General features: G+C 36.2%; 1 protein-coding gene and 1 long non-coding RNA gene across 8 annotated transcripts in view; both read left to right on the forward strand.

Annotated features, from left to right (window-relative positions):
* Positions 1–17,905, forward strand: part of LOC126867311 (serine/threonine-protein phosphatase 2B catalytic subunit 3-like) — a 236,378-nt gene that overhangs the window by 57,550 nt on the left and 160,923 nt on the right. The window lies entirely within an intron of this gene.
* Positions 12,263–17,717, forward strand: LOC126867380 (uncharacterized). The gene is made up of 3 exons (XR_007690228.1): positions 12,263–12,763; positions 13,198–13,322; positions 16,260–17,717. It is a non-coding gene; the product is annotated as an uncharacterized LOC126867380 (long non-coding RNA).

The raw sequence follows: 17,905 nt of genomic DNA on the forward strand, positions 1-17,905 counted from the left end.
TACACATTGATCTTTTTAGTTTTTTCAAAGAAGAGGATATTTTTTCTGTTATTAAAAATAGAACGCGAAAAATAGGAAGCAGAAATAGAAGGAGTTTTAAGAGTCAGTATAACTTTCAAATATTGTAATCTTTTGCGACTGTCCATTGCAATGTATTGAATAGTCAGAGAAAATAAGAATAAGACTAAATTTTCTGCTGCATTGTAATTCTTTTTTTGTTTTTTGGTGGCATTTATGATGATGGATTCGGTAGTTGATAGTTGTAAAAATTAAATTTCAAGATTCCGTTGTTTTATAAGCTTGTGTTTAAGGAATATCCACCGTGAAGTGGTTAGAAACGAAATTTTATAACTCGGATGCGTTGTAAATGTTTCGAGGATATTTCTATTATTGTATTTGAGTATTTGGTAATATCTTAGGGGACACGCGTTGACTCTATATCTCGCGAGAACACGAAGAACTATTAGTAATGATTATTGGATTATGTTTCCCTTGGTCAATTAGTATCAGCAATAATTCCTCGACAAACTGGTTAAACTTTATTTTAGAGACCAAAGTCTTAGGACTGGGCGATTCTATACACAAATTATCGATTTTCCCACGCTTGTCACAGCCAATTTTATACTAGTGGAAACTAGAGGCTAAATAATAGTCTCATTATTGTCGAACATACGTTGGAATGTTTAGGTGGAAGTTTCATTTAAGGTAGAGCCGCAATTACCGTTTAAAGTCGTCGCGAATCTATAGAAAACGAGAAAGAAACGCGATATTCGATCGCAGAGCAGACTAGAAGAGTTTCTTTATTGCCCTTGCGTCTCAACTATTCGCACAATATTTCAGGTGGATAATTATATCATTCCTTACCACCACGTTACGTTACGAATGTTGGCTCGAGCCTCGTTCCACTCTCTTAATATATAAATAACCGAATTCTTGTTTTGAATTTCAGACAGAAAGTCCATCACATCCTTTATTTCATGCATTTCTGACAACTCTTCCTCCACTTTCGATACTTTAACGATTCTTAAATCATTCTAAACACTCTCAATCCTTTCTCAACTATTTGAAACATACTCTTTGTCTGTTCGAAAAAATTTATTTTGTTCTTTTTTTTTTTGTTTTTTTTTTTTTGTATTCTCCACTCGCATAATCTTGTTTTCTACTAAACACACTGTTTCTCTTCTACATCCAAGTATAGTGAAATACAGTTGATGATATTTCTTCATAAAAGCTCGGTAGAATGTGTCGTATGATGACAATTTATATGTCTTGTATAACGAATACGACTTTCTTACTAATTTACGCCACTTTCTTCTAATTGGATAAATCGGGCTTTCGATTTCAGTTATATACAGTGTGTCTGAGAGATAACTTTAAAAAATTGCCCTGTTTATTGTTGTATGAAAAAAACTTCTCAACACAAAGTTATATTATTTTCAGGGCCACTTATACTATTTTCTCAGGTTCATTATTTTTCTTTTCTTTTTTTAGCAGATTTCGAGGTCATCGGTATTCTTTTAAGTAGAACTCTGTACATTTTTTTACACCGGTGGATGTTATTTTATTCTCTTTAGAAAAGCATTAAACCACTTATGTCGGGAAATGTATAATTTAAAAGATACCTCGATTTTAATTTCATTAAACGTAGCGTAGGAAAGACAAGGAAAATATAAGCACAAGAGTATCAACTTTGCGGCTTTCCTGTTCTCTCATGCCCCAAGTTTTACAAAGTTAACGTTCAAATATCTTTTAAACTAAGCATTTCCAGGCAAAAGTACCGTAATACTTTTGCGTAGAGAATAAAAAGACGCATCAATAGTGTTGGATAAAAGAATATAGAGATCCGCTTAAAAATATAGCGACGATCTCGAAATGTGAAAAGCTGTCCTTGGGAAAGAATTCTGTCATAAATTTTTCATGATAAAAAGAAAAGATATTTTTCAAACGATCATAAATAAGGCAGATATTTAGGTGTTCCCGTTTAAACGATACACCCTGTAGAATACATGTGACGACAGTTACCGACTAAAAAATTTCGCTCGATTATAAAAGAAGCTGGGGAGCAGGTGCAAAGGGGAACAGGTGCCCCGATGAAATTATTTAAAGTGAAAGAAGTAGCCGCCGCCCACGCGATTGTTCGAAGCATACGAATACGGCCCTGTTAACGCATTACAGTCGCGCGATTATAGTCACGTGGAGATGAATGCGGCACGGTGGCCGCGACAGGGGCGTAGTTGCGAAACACTGAAATCAATACGATGCATTCTCTTCCATTCATGACTTGCACGCGTTGTAACACACGGAACTCATTCACGATGACCGAATACGTAAGTACCATCACCTCGATCTTCGTACGTTTTGATTCACAGATTAAAGGATCTTCTACTAATAACATTCATCATCATAGTCGTCGTCTCGATGGATCGCACGAAATCGACAACTATACATATTGAAAACTTGCAATAATATTCGTTAATAACTCGTTACAGAACTTGATAGATAGAGATTGGCTTTTGGGAATATCCTTCTATTTAATAACAGAATTTTGATAATATTCTTTCACTTAGGAACAGAACTCTATTGTTAAGGGAAATTGTTGAGAGTCGTAAAGATTCGAAAGCTTAGAAATAGGGATGATAATATTTGATACCTTCAGAGTGTACGAATAACGTTGAGCATAGTAAAATAAGGTAGCGATGAATGAGTTAATCTAACGATTGAAAGAGAAAACGAAAGATATTTATAATAAATATTTATTGCGTTTATTATTATTATAGGTACTGGTATTTATACTGATTTGAGTAGCAGAGTATTATAAATATTCAATAATATCCTGGATTAATCATTGGACACTGGACTCTGTAACAACACTGAAGTTAAGTCAAAACGATCTGTTCTAAACGTTCAGAAATGTTAGTTATAGTTATGTACATATTTTTTAAAAACTTGTCTTCGATTATTATGATAACTGCGATAGTTTGAAATGATAATGTAACAAGTATTTTCATTACACCAGAACAATTATTATTGTCTATGTACATATCTTTAATAAATTCATCACACGATACATAGTAATCGTACGATAATTATATGCTACATCCATAATATCTCTGTTATAACGATTCAGATTAATTATCTATATATTAGTAACATTAATTCCACTATTCGAATTTATAAACATTAACAATTCTATTTAAATAATATGCACGTATAATACGATTAAACGTTGTAATATGATTTGCGAAATCTGGTATTAAAGAACAAACTCACGTGAAGGTTGTTACATTACGCTTTATTCATGGCAATCGTAAATTTGAAATTCTTCAAATCCGCAGTGCTCGTATATTCCGTTTCTTTTTCAGCGGTGTAGATCAGAGTTAAGAGTATGACTCTACATCGAGATTTACAGTGGAATAACACTCGAATACATATGGGTCTGAATCGACTCTCGAAGAACTTAGCGAAGGTTGTATTTTCATTTTTAACTGCTACAGAGTTGGATTTGTCGTAGACGAACACGTAACAAGGATACGTTTTGCATTTTTTCTCCTGTCTACCAGGAGATTCAGAGCTTCGTAACGAAAGCAGCAACTTTGACGGAAGTTTTTTCATCTCGTTGAGAAAGTGTCGGATTACGTCTGCTTAACCTTCGAACTTTTACCTGCTGCGTTTCGAATGACCAGTACAGCTACGTGAAGAATGTCTTTTCTTATCGATAGTAGCAAACTCAGTCGTTTTCATGGAAATGGGCAATAGACTTTAATGCCTGACCGCGCTCCGTTCTATTCTACTTACGTTGCAATTGTCTGGAGACTCTTGTACAATCGGACTGATATTGAGACATTCGTTTTACAATTGAAAATACGAAATATATATGTACTTGAAACAAGGAAATATCCAACCGCTGCAAGTAACACGATAATGATAACTTAAGTGTCATTTTTTAACATGAGAAAGTTAATGTAGAAAGTTCTACAGTCGAGCAACAACGTACTGATCTTCGACTCCATACTCAAAGAAAAATTCCTAATTTAAAAACGACACATTGAACACGTAAAATTGCTCAAAAACTAATTTGTTTGAAGATATCCAGCCTCTGTAAGAAACTCAACTGACATAATTCTGAATGTAAAAGAATTCAATATAAAAAATTCTACCTATAAGGGAACGACGTATTGACCTTCGACTCTAGACTGGAAAAATTTAAGAACAACTGAATATGTAAATATTCCTGAGAAATCAATTTGTTTGAAAATATATCGACTCTGAAATCAACGTTCCACCGACTACCCTCGCTTTATCGGTCGACGTGAGCGTCCAGCGTGTTTCTCCATAGAAATTCAAACAACCCAGCCAGTAAATTCACGAGAAGACACGTGTACCCGTGCACGCAGCGATAATTACGTGTCAACACATGGGTACCGGCACGTCCAACCCGTGTTGAGCTGTTCGGCTTCCGGTTTTCTCGGTGAACGATAATCGCATCCCGCGATATTTTCGTCCCGCGTCAACGCGACTATTCGATACGGTCCGGTTTACGAGAGTGCGCGGCTCGTCGTCGTCAACAATAACGCGTCACGACGAGATCGTCCGTCGAAATTTACGAGCTGCACAGGCCGTTTCACGAAACGTCTTTTCGTTTCGTTTCGTTTCATCCGAAAGACATAGAGTCGCACAGGAGATTGATGATTACCATCGCGTTAAGTTGTAAATTCGTGCAGTTGTCGCATCCTCTGGCAACATTTTACTTCATTTTGTAACACACTTTGGTATTGACACATTGCAATGTTTAGTAGGCGAAACGCATCCCTTGGTATCGTCTGTTTATTTAAGACGAGTTGTCTGGTCATCCAAGTTAACGATATTTTAAATTGCAGTTATTTATCGAATAATTCATCGTTTCTAGAGCATCGCTGCATACTTATCATCATCAATATCACCTAATGACAAAATCCGCGATCACTTGATTGCCAACCCAATAGTATCTCATTATTAGATTTTTACTGCTGCGATTTCAGCATGTACGTAGCATGTACGTTGAAACAATACCAGCAAAGTTATAGGTTTGTATTGCGTTGGAAAAGTTTATGGAAATATTTCATGCAAAAATTAGATATTCAAATACAAGCAATATTGGACAAATGTATCTATGTGTACGATACATGCTAAGCTCTGATTTCATTTTTGGAAGTAACCAAGGTTCGCTGAGATAATGGATAGATAATGGATATCTTGATTCGAGGATTCTCATCTAATTAGACGATTCGATTAGTGGAAAGCGATTCTCTTCAGAAATTATGTATATATATAGTTTATTAGGAATAACATATCCGAATGGACCAAAGTAATCGTCTTTTATTATACGAATATCTATTTCTTACATCTTTATCTGCATCTATTAGGTTGTCCGAAAAGTTTCTTTCGTTTCATATGGTGATAATAAATGAACAACAATTTTTGTTTTATTATTATTCTATTATTATATTCGTGTATAATTCAATAAATTGATATAAAACAAAAAACGTTGTGCGTCTATTATTTCCTTATAAAACGAAAAAAACATTTCGGACAATCTAATAGCTAGCGCGAAACCAAAAATATATTCCACTTGGAAATAACCTCTTGCTACTCGTATCAATTACCGAATTAACCCTTAATAACCAATCCTATCAATCATGAAACCAAACGACTCTTCTTCTCCTTAAACTAACTTCTATTCCACTGCAAAATATTTCCTTTGCAAAACTAACGTCCGATATGTTAATGCTGTTATAGCAATACATCATTTTAACAAGTGTTTATGTTACTGCTATTTCTGTGTTTTATTTCATAGTTATTTCAGTAAACATCAAACTTTCGTAATCGACTCGCATGATCGTGATGCATTCGTCGGTGTAATCTCCTCGTAATCGTTTACTTTAATAGTTTACTTTAACATATAATCGTACGTACATGGCAATAGTTATATTTATTTATTTATTTAATGGATATGCGCCTCTCGAGGTCGGATACACGAGTACACGAACTGAAATATAAAGGAACGAGCACTAGCTTCATGTTACGACTTTTACAATTTCATACCAGTTAATGAACATTAATTTCAAGTTACGATTTCTGCAATTTCATATAAGTTGACATATCGATGCTTTAATAAATGTTGCGGGCCTCAGACAAGGCAACGCAAGAACAAGTTGCCTCCTTCTGACGAATATCTTAGCAGCGTACAATTTAAAAAATTGAGGAATTTCGTGAACAGTCAACAAACTGGTCGAGGATTTTAAAAACCTACGTCAGGTCCGCTATGGTTCTGCGCTGTTCGAGAAAAAACCACGTTCAGAAGTGTTAAGAACGTGTTCATAGTTACAGCAAGTTTTGAATATCGGTGCATAAATCCTGAAGGCGACGTACCTTACATAACGTGTCGTATTTATATAACAACATATGGAGTAAATTTTCTACATTTTGAAAGTCAAATATACCATGCCACTCGTGGCGAGGACTCGCGATGCAACACGATACTTTGCGTAAACGTTTCTGCCAACTTTCCCCGTGGCTCAGGTGTTCGATTTAAAACTGCAGGAGTCCGCAGAGCTAAGGTAAACTGCAAGGGTCTTCATCGTAGCTCTCCCTCTCTCTCTTCCTCTCTTTCTGTGTATCTGCTTTCCTCGGTAGTCGGGAGAGGGTGAATAACAAGTGGGAGAAAGCGAGAGAGAAAACATGGCAGAGCATAGCGCAACACAGGCAACTATCGTGAGGTGGCCGGATCAATATTCCGTCCGGTCCATCCTCTGACCCATATTTCTCTTTCTCTCTTACTTACCTGTTCCTCGTCTCTCTCGCTTTCCCACCGCCTGCCTTTCTGCCTGCCCCTTTCTTTTCCTCTCCCTCGTCCACCTCCTATCTCCTCTTGTCTTTGACCGGATCCGTTGCTTCTCCCTTTGCTTTCACCTTTTTAGAGCTTTGTTTGCCGTTTGTTCGAGAGATTGGTACGGCGCTGGCGCGATTTTTGGTATAGAGCTTCGAGAGCAGTCGTTGAGGGTGGTTTGTTTCCATGGTTGATTAAGATGGCTTTACGCAGTGATTGTCAAACATGAGCGTTTTAGTGTTTGCATGTTTGAATTTTTTGCGGGACGAATGATTTTTGTCTCGCTTTGGTAAATAAGCTTTTTTTTTTAATGGGTCCACAATTCTTTATTCTTGCTACAGAGATTTGAGAATAATTGGGGTGGTTTCTACTAGGCTTAGTGGTTGCTTTTTAGAACAGATGTTGGAATTTTTGGGAGCTCCAAAGCTCTGGTTTGGTTACCAAGATTTTAATCCTAAAATCATGTAATCGTTCTTCGGCGTTCTTGATCTTTGGTATAGAAAGGGAACATTTGGTTGACTTTTCTCTGGCTAGGAAGTTCTCGAAATGTCTTAACATTTTCCACGGAGTTTTAGGAGCTGTTGAGAGCGGAGAAGAATGGAAGTAGAAGTTTGGCAGCGTTTTTAATTCTACGATTAAATCAATGGTTTAATTAACAGCTTTTAATTGCAGCGCAGACGGTAGAGTTTTCTTTTGATTTCTGTATTAAACTTTTGGAATCGTATGTGGTCGTTTTGCAATTCTGTTTATTATTAAATACTTGAGCACTAGGTGCGTAGTATTTCTAGTCGCGCTGTATATCACCCCCAGTCATAGCGCCAAAACACCAGGACGTTACCATTTTACACATCGTAGCATTCCAATTTATACAGTCTCATACCATCCCAATACAAACTCTAATTTCCACTTCTTAATATAAAATTTTCTCTCAAAGAACCTATCCCCTTACCTCCTCAATTATTAATTCTCTCAAAAGAAAAAATGACTTCTTTTCTACCTTCATTACAGATATTCATCCAAAAAAGTAGATAATCAAAGTAGAAAATTATCGATTATCTACCATTGCTCGTACCATGAAACTTTCATTTTAAAATTTCGCGAAGAAATTATCGTTAACAAGCTCGAAACACGAGCGCGTTTAACTGCATCCATACTTTTTCCCGGGCAACCGGTTCCAAGGGTAAGAAACTCTCGCTTCTCGTCACTCCATATCGCGCTATGATGTTTCAGCGAACAACTAGAGCTCTTAACGCGCTGCTTTTTCTTTTTCCCTTCCTTTTTTCTTTTTTATTTTTTCTCCCGGTCTGACCTATTTTCCAAGCTGGCTCGCGTTTTCTCCCGTCATCTTCGTTTCTTTTCCTTTCTGCCACCCCCGCCTTCCCTTCCCCACCTTCCCTTGTGCTCGAGCCCGCGTTGTCTTCCCCTTTTGTCCATCGTTTCTTACCTACGCCCCACGTTTTTTCCCTCGCGATTCCTGCTCCGTTCATTCATTCATGTCCATCCAGTCACGACTGACTCGTTACTTTTCATTCGCTGACCTACATATCCCATCGTCTTTTATTTACGTATCCTTTGCGCCCGTACTTTCCTCCCCCGACAGCTCGATAAATGTATAAAATCGCTCCTTGCGTCCTATCATCTTGGTCCTTCAAGGTTTCCAATTGCGCCTCGAGCGTTGCACACACACACGTTCGTTCGAATCACGCGTCGTTTAGCCTCGTGAAGGGCGAGGCAATCCTTGAATTCTTGGTGCAGTTGTGTGACTCCATGTGTCTCCCTGATTGCATGCAAGTCGAAGGGAAGATTTAATCTCGAATATACGACCTGAATCTTACGCACTCGCTGCGAAATTTTGTTTATTCGGTCAGAAGTTTTTTTTTTCGCGGATATCACTGCTTCGACTACTATTTGAAGTTCGTGTGGAATTACCTGTACAGTGTACGAAATAGTAAGAATTTTCTAGACTAAAATATTCTGAGAAGCAGCGATATTCGGACGCGTCGAATTGCGAAATTTTCATGTTCATCTGTCGGATCGTATATTCACGCATGAATTTGTAGCGGCAGCGAAGGAAACTCCTTGAAGAGTGAAATAAGTTCGGTCTGAGAAAGGACGTAAAAAATTTCCGATATTAGGGTACGATGTAATCGAGAGATATACAACGTCTTGGGACATGGAATCGTGTTATAACCGTAGCTACACCAACGTTATTTCATCTCTTGTCAAATTTTAGTTTATCGCTACCTTTACAATATCGTTCGTTCTTAAGAGAAAAATTCCTCTTGAAAGGACTATCGCGCGAATTTGTAGAATCAATAGAATGAGGTTGACAGTCGAACACGCTTATTATCATAAATATTACCATTGTTCGGCAAGATTTTAGCTTTTCTAAGTTTAATATCAACAAGTTCGAATCATCGACAATAAGTCATCAACAATAATGTATTTATTATTTTAATACGTCTGTGTACTTAACAAAACGATATATAAATTAGAAAAATTGCGTCCTTAATAGGTTGATCGGTAACAGATCAGAGGAGAAACGGTTTTCGGGCGTTCGATCGCTGATCGAACGACAAGCTGCTTAATTATTAATATTCGTGGGCCGAGTGCAATTTCATCCGGCGTCGGCAAGTAGGTCGCGGGACTGGTTTTGGCGCTCTTTGTTATTTATCGTGGCACGATCGAGCACGCACGCTCGAAGAACTCCGAGAAAATGTCAACAGGGAGTAATCTCGATTGAAATTTGTTCGTTTCTTCGAGCCCGTGTCCCCGATGTCGCAGCCTGGTTACACGCGTACTTGTACGAGCCGATGTAAGTACTCTGCGCATAGTAATCTATATCTGCGTGTAAAAGTATATACAAGCGGCCTTCTGTGTGTGGCCTTCTCATTATCGTGGGACTCGCGAATGATAAACGCAATCGACTCGAGTGACGATTTTTTTCCTTTTCCCTTCTTCGCGCTGACGAGGCCGTGCGAATCAAGCGTGCACACTGTTCCCGATCATGGTGTTTGCTCGTCGCGTGTGTAACTCGCGTTGCATCAGAAAGGACTTTTTTGCTTCGACAAGCCTGTTTCTCCTTGTTTATGAAAGCGGAAGGTTGCTTGGTAGATCGGTGCTTGTGACGCCATCGACGATAGTAGCTGAGCAGGCAAATTATCAGGGCGTTTATTTTTCTTTGTGAATTTTTGAAGCATCTCCTCATCGGCTAATTGTTCTTTGTTTTTAGGCTGGGTAATTTTCTGTTGTATATCGGGTAATCTGGTTTCTTGGTCGCCGATTCTACAGGGTCTCTGTATTATTAAAGACGAAAGTTATCCGCAGTTTCTCTGCGAATGTACGAAAGATTTCATCCGCTAAGGATACTTTGCATGAGTTTTGGCAACAGAGAAATTTTACGCCGTAAAGAAGCGAAGTGAACGTAGCGAGTTCCTTTGCATACTGGAATTCATAATGCCCCCCGGCCGCTGTATCAGCGAAGGAAAAAGGTTATCTTCAAATTATATTCTTCTTTACGGATATAAGAAATTCCATCTGGTGAAGGCTTCTCTATTTTTCAGAACGAAATGTTTTCCAAAGCTGTTTGGATCATTCACAGTTCTTGTACATAGTTATTCTCGTATTTTCTAACAAAAATACGCAATTTAAAAAATACGTACACATGTTTCGTATAAAAGAACGCTTTTGATTTTAATTTGTATACAATTAATTAGAACTTGAACGTTCGCGCATAAAAGCTGCCTCTCTGAATCATTATTTAATAAAAAATCAAACGAATTTAAAAAATTCCAAGAATGGTACAATTTCGATATGATTCTACCTATCGACATTCGCGCAAGTGTGTACGTAGCTGAAAGTTACTTGTAACGACGTGTAGAATAAATCAAACAACTGTTTCAAGCAAAGCGTAACATCGATTTGACGATGCTGGCTGTCCATCCAAGTCTAATCAAACATCGACGAAATATCGCCATGGGAGCCCAATGGATATCGCGATTCGTTGATTTCAATCTGCGAAGGTTGTCTGCCGTAATTGGTAGATTTCTCGTTTCCGTTCGGCTTGTCGTAAACGCGCCACGCTAGTGACAATGCTCGTAGCACGATACACCATCGATTATTACCTTGTCTTTGTCTTAAACATCAGGAGAATTCTGTGAAAAGTTTTCGAAAATCATCCGAAATAAAAGAAATTTTTGTCTAATCAACCTTCTGTCATTAATAATCTTAGAACTTTTATGAAATCTCGCGACATCTATAGAGTCGCTTTATGAAATTTCATTTTTACGAAGTAAAAAGAATTGCTTCAGTTAATCTTCTATGATTGATGACTTTGAAGCTTTCACGAAGTGTCGTGTGGAATTTGTCGAACGTTCCACGACGAATTTCATTTCTCTGGAATAAGAGAAATCCCGTGAAATAATCTCCTGTTATTGATCATTTTACAACTTTCACGAAATTTCATGAAGATCAATCGGTCGTAAGTTGGCAATTTACTCTAACCACAGATCAATCGAATAAAAACACAATATCAAGTATGAAACATAATATTTATAAAATATGTAAATAGGTTGTCCTGTTCTTGCGATATTTTTTTCCAAATATTTTCGCAAACCTGAAGTGACATTTCCAGCGAATAATTCTACGACAATATGCATCGATTGCTGCAAACGTGGCTGCGAACGCCAAATTCGCTGAAATTAATCTAGCATAAAATTACAGTGACCCACGCGTGTCATAATTAAAACTTATAAATGACACTCGGTGTGTACAAACGAGCTCGTAACGGACGAATTAACCCGTAGTGACGCAGCTGATTTCAGAAGGTTCGTAAATTTTAAACCACCTCATAATTTACTTTTGACAGTTACCAAAGCTTTCCCGTATTTTGACAAATTTCGATACGAACCAAACTCGCCGTAATCAATAATGTATTTGAATGTATTTGAAGTTTTTGAAATTTTGCTTCCTTGATGAATGCAATTTCCACTTTGAAATCGTCACGGGGCTTTTTTATAATCTCTACCGAGTTCAGTCGAAAATTAAAAGTATCGAAAAGTTCTTACAGAAATTAACTATTCTTCCTAGTTAAAAGAAATCTTATCCAAGTACCATTTCGAAGGCGAAAAAAAATTAGAATTCTATCATTCTCTTTCTGCAATATTTGTTTCTCTTCAATTTAGTTGGAAACATGTAACCATCGTTTCGTGACAGCCTGTATAACGTTACTTTACTTGAAAGATAAGAGATATTCTAATTTCTCTGAAATTGTTCGGATATTTCTTCTTTATCTATTATTGATAGTAAAAATACATTTTTCCGATATTTTTGTAAAGAAGGCGCACGAGTTTAAAATACAAAATAAAGAGAGAAATATATATTTTCAATTTCTACATTCAAATTTTTAAAGATTTTGCGCGTTTAAGAAAAACGGGAGACGGATACATTGGTCGTCTTGTAAATTACTTAATAAATTAATTAAAATACATAAAAAATAATTAATCAGCCACAGTGATTTAACACCGTAGGAATTTTACGGTGTTAAAATAACGAGAAGTTAGTATTAATACGCGTAGCCAACGATAAATCGTAACATCGAATGTTACTGTATACAAATTTTCGAAATAAACGAAAATCGAAGAACAATTCGCGATTGAAATATTCCGCTTTCTGGAACGCCATTTGGACGAATCGAAACGAGTGGAAACGAATCGAAACGAGTTGAAACGAATCGAGTTAGGGCAACGTGCCACCGACTTCCGTTCAAGTCGTCGCACGAGAAGCATCAGGTAAACACGCGTCGTCAGAATAATCGCAAGAAGATGTTCGATCGAAGGATAACGCAGGATGTTCTCGTGTCATCATATCAATTATTGGTCAAATTCGATCTTCATAAAGGTAAATAAATTTTTACACGATTTTTGTAAAGGAATCGTTAAATTTTGGTAAATTTTCGAGATGAATTTCACACTCGTGAAACAGATACGTAGTATACACTCGTGACTTTTAGCGTGGCGAAGGACGCGAGCAAATATTCCACATATTCTCGTGTTTCCAACGCTTCGTATTTCCGAAACATACATTTCTATAGTAACATAAATACTTCTATGTAAGCTCTCACGTTTTCCAGTTAAACAATTCGCGCCTGATTCTCTGCATTCTGTTTGTTACGTTTCTGTATTACATTGTCTTAATATATATATATATTGAATTTGTTTGAATTCGAATAAATTTTAATTAATAGCAGATTAAACACGGATTTATTTCAAACGTAAGGTTCGTCAAGAAATATGGTAATTCGATTGAAATTGCTGAAGGCTCGACTATTTCAGATACATGAAGCGATATTCGAAAAAAAAAGAGGCGATTCGACACGATGCTCGAAAATGATAGAAAGATCGTCGTTGGAAGTATAGCAATAGCTATCATTTCGATATGTTGTCTGGCATCATTTTTGGTAAGAAATTCTTTCTTCGTTTCTAATATTAAAAATATTATAATATTGCTATAAGTGTTGGTTTCGTTGTTAAAGAAAATCAATCTGAATATACTTCTCATTTTACACTCTAATATCATCGCGAAGTTGGAAGGTTAATACTTGTCATACGAAAAGTCGAGTTTCTAATGAATAATTTCGATGGAAGTTCGGTAACTTTTCAGTCCCATTATCGATCCCTGTAAAATTGTATAATTGGCCGTAATTAAACTGCGAACGTTTGTCGTAATTATAGAAAGTTTGAAGATGCAAAGATATGTAAAAGTACGTGAAATACTCGGATCGAAGTATTTTATAACATATCGCGCGTTTGATCCTTTTTAGGAAACAAACTTTTACATTATAATATAATAATATTATAATAATTTTCCGCAGTCCCGTTTCATTATTTGCCTTCATAAAAATACGAATTTACGCAAAGATCCGCGGTTTAATCGTAAATTTAATTCGCAGTTGAATCCCAACTTGCCAATTTCGAACATGAGAACGAACAATCCTTTTCGAATTCTTTTGCTTGTAAAATAGCTGCACTAATTCGTCGAAGGAGTAGAAAAGAATAGAAATATTCGGCACGGAGAGGCAAAGCTCGTAAAGCGTGCAAGCCGGAGCGATTAAAAACTTTTATGTCCGCGCAATATGACGCGGCGACTTGTTTTTGTCAGCCGGCCTATTTATACGCACCTTTTGGCAGCTACGCGAGAAACTTCGTCACGAGGATGCCGTTTCCGTTTCGTAGCTCCTTCGTCTTCCTCTTCTCTCGAGAATTTACAGAGTTTCTGTCCCCTCTTCCTCCAACTTTCTTCTATTTTCTTACTTCCTACTTATGTGTCGTTTGTTTTTGAATTTTTCTGTCTTTTTTTTTTTGTACTTGTAAGGAGATTTAGGACATTTCATAATTTTGTGCGAGTAATATAATAACATGGATTCTTTCTATTAAAATTGACGTTTGATTATATTTCGGATTTTTTCGACAGGAGGATCGCGAAGGATTAGATATTAGCGTTGGCATGTTAGCGTAATAATAACGGCTTCAGGGATTTTCAAAATTAGAGTTACATTAGATTCAGGATATTTCGCAGGAGTGGACGCAAAGAATCAAATATTCACGTCGGTATTTTTAATAACAGCGACCTTGCATCGAACTCGATTAAATTTCGCGTTTCCGTAAACGTCGCAGAGATGCAAATTTTCGCGTCGTCGATGTAAGAACAATAGTCTCCGATTAAATCAAAGTTACATACGTATACAGAGAAGATTTCCAACTTTTGAAACTTTTATAAAAGAATATGCAAGGATTTCGATTTAGCGGTTCGATTCAAATATCCATCTTGAATATCCACTAATCTTTTAACGATAAACCGTGACTTCGTATTCGATTAAAGCTGTTAAGTTAAAATTATAAAAGTAAAGATATAAACTTTCAAACTCTCCATTAAACGTTCAGAAAGAGAACACGCGAGAAGCTTCAACATCCACATGAATACGGTTGAACCAACTTTGCAGAATTATCGAACTTTCACGAATAGAACGTACAAAGAGTTCAATATTCGTGTCAGTAGCGTAATAATAGTAGTTTTATGTTGGCTATGGCTGGAAGATGGAAAGGATTGATGGGCAACGCCAGATGGCTGACTCGTATCGCGTTTCCCTGGATTCTGTCCGTGGATTACGCGAGTTTCGCCTAGGGATCTCGGTTTCGGCAGCTTACTCTGTTTATAGTTATGCACGTTTGTTTGGATCTCGAACGTTGATGATCTGGACGCGCTGTGGAAAGCGAGATCACCGAGTTTTGTAAGCAGCCTTCTTGGACATTTACATTTGGAGATCGTGTTTCTTCTTTTTTTCCTTTTCCCTTTTGCCAAACCATTTTGTTTCAAAGGATTTGCCAGAAGGAAGATTTATCGAATAGAGAAAAGCAATCAAACGATTAGATTGCTTTCCAAGTATCGCCTCCTTCTTCGTTCGTTCTTCTTTGTGAAACCGTTATATTCCTGCGGTTAAATATTTCAGTTTCGGTATAACGATTTTAAAGAGGATTTCATATATATGTACATATACACGATTGCCGGTTATGTTGCCGTTTTAAAGCAAAACAAGTTTTTCTGACTTCTGTTCTCTGTATACGTTTGAAACGTGTATACAGGTCGGCGAAAGAAATTTCCCAATGTTGCCGTGCTCCAGCGTTTCGTATTGAAATACACCGACTGATCGTGAATTAATAATTTGTAGGCTGTGGATATTCATGCAAATTCACATTTTACGCGAGCAAAATTTGAATAAAATTACGTTTTATCCTCTGAATGCTGTAACGCGTACGTACTTTATTCCTTTCTTTATTAGGCGTTTTTCGTTTATACATTTGTGTTTAGTTTGTCCATTGTTTTCGTGTCTACAGTTAGCATAAATGCATAAACATCGGCAGCCGTGTAACTAGCAATAAAATGAATACACGCGTGTGTACCTTTCGAAAGCGTGCGTTATTCCCAATAGTCCGACACCTAAAGACCTGTTTCATTAAAAATCTGCATTAGTAAGAGTCACAAATACGATCGACTGTCTCATAAATATTCATTTATCGCGCTACCATAACCGTGCACTTTCTCGATTAGTTTGCATCTTCAAGACTACTTCTATTTGAAATCTTCGATACGAAGAATCGCAAATACGATTAGCTATGTCGTGAAAATCCATTCATTGTGTTACCATAAAAAAAGAAATTCAGACACCCAATCAATCCCAAGAAATCCTCATCATATTTCTACGAACTTCGAAAGAAAGTCGCGTAAATAAGTTCGGAGTATACGTACGTACGTATGTATGCGGTGTATGAAAAAGATATTATAGTGTACTAATGAAAAATGTAGTAAAACAAAAATGTAAACGAAGAATTCTTATTAGAGCTAAAACGACGAAAGGACATATACGTCAGACAACCATGAAGATAGAACACGGAGGTTCATCCGAGCTTTGTTACTAGCTAGGAAGTAAGTAACACAAGAGGAAATTAAAAGGCCGCGCCAGCATTAAAAATTAAACGTAGAATTCATTTTACAAATGTTTTGTAACTGGATTCGAGCTTGTTGCCAAATGAGGATAATGGAAATTGATCGATGATCGAGAAACTAAAAACGTGACTTCGCTTAAGAATCGAAAATCTTAGCAAAGATTATCGATTCTAACGAGTCCCTTTCGTTTTTCTCGACTTTTCGATTAGTTTTCATTCATAGATTCATTTAAATATAAATTAGAATTTAATCTCGCGAGGAAGATACTTCTGACGATGTCGCAATTATCGGAATCGATTTTTGTATAAGAGTTTTGTTAAAGATATGTGTTCTCACCTTAGTTTCGCGTAAACCTTTTCTTGTAAGCTTAGAAAATAGGTGATAAATGTATAATTTGTTTGTAAGGACCTGCGAATTTAGATATAATTAGGTAAATATAATTAAAATAATTATTACGTCAAATTTGTCTTTTGATGAAAAATTTTGCATACATCTCGAATTAATTTTCATAAATTATGCATTATTTGGAATGAAATATGAACGCTGTATATTGTAAAGGTACCTAGGAACTGTGATCACATTATGTTAAATTTTGTAATTTTAAATTTGTAATTTTAAACAATCAATTATTCTAATTGATGTAAGTTGTATTTCGGCGGGCAACCGTTTAGATTTACCAACCACATCTTATGATATAATTTCATTGTTTAAATATATACAATTTCAAATAATTTGAATATATTAACAGCATAATAATTGTTCAAATTTTAATAAGCAGAAAATTAATCTTTCATATTTAATTAAGATATACAACGTCTGTATGTATAGGTAGAAACAAATAATACCAAGGTTCCTTAAATCACGATTCTTTTTTACTAAGTTAAATCGTGGTTCTTTTTTTATACTTTTTGAATCATTGTTTTATATGTTTTTATAATTTGATTGTTAGCAGACTCTTAACATTATTCGACTATTATCTAGTTCGACTTTTACGACTTTTACTCTTTGAACGTGATTTTTGGTTAATCCGAAACCATTGTTTGGTTCTATCCCCTTTTTAAGTTTCACCAAATGTTTATTCGCATATTGTAAACTTCAAAAATATCTTCCTTGTATACATTGTTGTACTCACCTTACGAAGAGGCAAAGTTCTTATAACACTATAGACTCCTTAAAAGATTGTTAAATAATTGGTAGCACAAGTTGAAATATTATATATATAGATATATGTGTGTGTCATTCGTATGATTGGCTAACCTTTCTATTTATATGTTATATTTCTATGTTGATATAATTTTTATATTGCATCTATATTTAACATTATAAGAAATACATCCAAATTCAACTGAAACATTGTTTGACCACTACGCACCTATCTCCCTGCGATTTCTATCATTTGACCTTTTCAGTCCCTTTCGCGTTTTTCTTCAAAACATTCGTAAAAAACTCTCTAATGTCGATCGAGATATAGCAGAATACACGCAATAAAATATATTTTCAGAATCGTATTTCGTATTTAACGTAACTACCATGTGAAAA

Source organism: Bombus huntii, chromosome 7 (genome assembly GCF_024542735.1).
Source record: "Bombus huntii isolate Logan2020A chromosome 7, iyBomHunt1.1, whole genome shotgun sequence".
Taxonomy (NCBI): domain Eukaryota; kingdom Metazoa; phylum Arthropoda; class Insecta; order Hymenoptera; family Apidae; genus Bombus; species Bombus huntii.